The sequence below is a fragment of the Furipterus horrens genome, unplaced genomic scaffold, assembly GCF_987537825.1.
Source record: "Furipterus horrens unplaced genomic scaffold, mFurHor1.1.pri manual_scaffold_1, whole genome shotgun sequence".
Classification (NCBI taxonomy): Eukaryota; Metazoa; Chordata; class Mammalia; order Chiroptera; family Furipteridae; genus Furipterus; species Furipterus horrens.
Genome location: NW_028327171.1, coordinates 88,751,763 through 88,754,854, shown reverse-complemented (window position 1 = coordinate 88,754,854; position 3,092 = coordinate 88,751,763). Strand labels below are relative to the sequence as shown.

Sequence of the window (3,092 nt, the reverse complement as noted above, 5' to 3'; positions counted from 1 at the left end):
AAGTTGGTGGAAGAAACCTCTGGAGTCCCAAGCAGTTCCCCTTAAAAAACCCACAGATGGAGTTAATCAGACTCACTCCCTCTGAGCTTCCACATTGGGATAGCAGCTTAAAAGGCATCAGTGGCACACAGGGAGGAACTGAAGTAACTGGCATCAAAGCAGGAACTGGAAGACAGCTTTCTCTCAGACTGAGGCCATTGTCCCTTTGCTGATCCCTCCCCTCACAGAATCACATCACTGGCAGGCAGGTGCCATGCCTGAGACTCCATCAACCTGACTAACACAGTTTTCCCCATCCTGGAGAGCCCCTGAGACCGTCTCACCCAAATTATGGGCCCACCAAAACTGTTAACTGTGACTTTTTCATATGAATGTCTTGTATTAGCTCATGCTTCACAACTTTCTAAGTCTTGTTAACAAGCAACAGCTGGATTCAGTGAGCCCCAGCCCCCATACCTCTTGCTAAGTGACCCAGGCTCAGCACCAGCAGCAGCCAGCCTAGATTCACAGCTTGGCTTTGCCTGGGAATCTCCAAATCCAGCACAAGCAACAGCCACCAAGATTGCTTTATAGCTCAGGCAGGGTGGCCCCAGGTAAAACACAGGTTAGGGGCTGATGTTGGCCTCCACCACCCAGGGAATCCCAGAGCTTACACACCCAGGGGCCAGCTACAGACCACACTGGAGCACCACTACCTTGTCCTTCACAGTTGATCTTCCATGGAGGGTGGAGATTGGTGTTCAGTGGTCACAGTCAGTCCTTTAAGCTGACTGGCCTGGTTAAGTCCCTCCCATTGACCTGCCAACAGCAATCAAGGCTCAACTATAAGAGGAGGGTGTACTCAGCACAAAGAGCACACCTGGAGTACCCACCTTGCGTGATAAGGGAGGCTGTGCCACTGAGCCCTACATCACCTACTACATTAGGCCATGCTACCAAGAAATGGAGTCAAAGCACCTCTACCTAAAACAGAGAAACAAACATAGAGAGGTTGCCAAAATGAGGATACAAATGAAATAACAGATCAAAACTCCAGAAAAAGAGAAATGAGTTTAAAAGGAATCCCACTTCAAAGCTCTCTTTAACTGTTCTGGGTTGCTCTTATGGTGTTTTCTTTGGCATATCACACTCTGAAACTTCACTGTAGACCAGACTTTCTCAATTGTACATGACAATATTTTTCTAGGGAAGCATTCTAGGAGAAAAGGGTGAGGGGAACAAATGGGAGAATGGGAAGGATTTATGGTTAAATGTGTTTGGCTGAATTCTCTTTCTCCCACTGGAAATTCATAAAATACATTAACATGCTCAATGACCTAAGACACCTTACAGTGTAGATATAAATCAGTTGTGTTTGTTCAGTTAGCACATATACCAAAAAATAGCAAATAAATACAGAATAACATCATAGTCCTTGTATAAGGATGACATCTATAATTTTGAAGCACCTCATTTTTCTATATGCCTTACCTATTTTAAGATAAATTCAAAAAACATGCATCTAATAAATGTTTAACTACAACTGTATTTCTCAAATTTATTTGATTGTGTATTCTTTATTTCCCTAACACTAATTAACATATTGTGAAAACATTGTTTCATCAAACTAGCTTTTGGAAAAATCATGTGGAGATATAGTTTCAGAGAGAATATATATGAGATCTGTCCAGAAAAAGTCCAGCCATTGTTAATTAAACGAGAATGGTTTGCACCACATTGATGTAACCTGGTAGCCAAGGTTAGTGGACTGGAATGCACATGTGTGAACAATGATGATTTCACTGCACTAGTCAGTGGGAGCAGTAGGCACGGTTAAATTAGCATGTGTACTGTGTGGCCATAGCATTCAAAATGACTGAGGGAGTAGAGTAACAAATCTGTACCACATTTTGCATTAAGCTTGTACATCCCTCCACGGAAACTGTTCAAATGATTCAGAAGGCCACAGCTATGGGCAGCTGGTGATTGGCAGCTTCATCACAACAATGCACCTGCTTATGTATCACACCTTGTGCAGAGTTTTTTTGTGAAACATCACATCACCCATGTGATTCAGCCCACCTACAGCCCAGATTTGGCACCTTGTGACTTCTGGCCTTTCCCAAAATTAGAATCACCTTTGAAAAGGGAGAGATTTCAGACCATAGTTGAGATTAAGGAAAATATGACAGGGAAGCTGATGATTGAGAGCAATGTGTGAGGTCCCAAGGTGCCTACTTTGAAGGTGACTGAGGCATCATTGTCCTATGTACAATGTTTCTTTTATATTGTATCTTCTTCAATAAATGTTTATATTTTTCATATTACATGTGTGGATACTTTCTAGACAGACCTTGTATATATAGCTATTGAGAAGCATTAAGCACAATATTTTGAATGAGAGAGAATATCTAAATCAGTGTCTTATAGTTAGGGCCCAGGTTGTTTTATTGTTATTATTACTGTGGGGAGAAATGTCTTATCATTTACTAATTAGTGATATTTTTTATTTACAGAAAATAATCTTCATGCAAGTTTGGAAGGAGATTATTTTCACTGAAGAGTCCTTTTTTTAACTGACCTATAAAATTGTTGTTGGAGTAGTGATGTAAACAGTGGAGCAGTAGTAAAATGTGTGGGAGACGTGCTGTGTATTGAAGATTTGACCCAAAGGAACAAGAGGGAGTTCAAATTCATTTCAAAAGGAAGGAAAGAAGGAAGGAAGGAAGGAAGGAAGGAAGGAAGAAAGGAAGGAAGGAAGGAAGGAAGGAAGGAAGGAAGGAAGGAAGGAAGGAAGAGAGAGAAAGAAAGAAAGAAAGAAAGAAAGAAAGAAAGAAAGAAAGAAAGAAAGAAAGAAAGAAAGAAAGAAAGAAAGAAAGAAGAAAGTAAAGTAAGTTTAAATCAATCTTAAAGGTCTGTAATCTAAGAAAAGTACCAGTCACAATTAAAAGGGAGCAGGGAATCCCCAAAAGTAAAATGTATACAAAATGGTAAGAGAATAATAACTGTTTAATTTTGTAAGTTTATTTTGTGTAGGCTTTTTATAAAACATTTTAAAACTCACTTTTATCTGAATGAGACAAAATAAGTCTTTTTTAACTGAATTTATCAGA

The 3,092-nt window shown here is 39.9% G+C and overlaps 1 non-coding gene across 1 annotated transcript; it reads left to right on the top strand.

Moving 5' to 3' along the window:
* Positions 1–1,350: 1,350 nt before the first annotated feature.
* On the top strand, positions 1,351–1,459 carry LOC150021449 (U6 spliceosomal RNA). The gene has a single exon (XR_016513537.1). It is a non-coding gene; the product is annotated as a U6 spliceosomal RNA (small nuclear RNA).
* The last annotated feature ends 1,633 nt before the right edge of the window (positions 1,460–3,092 follow it).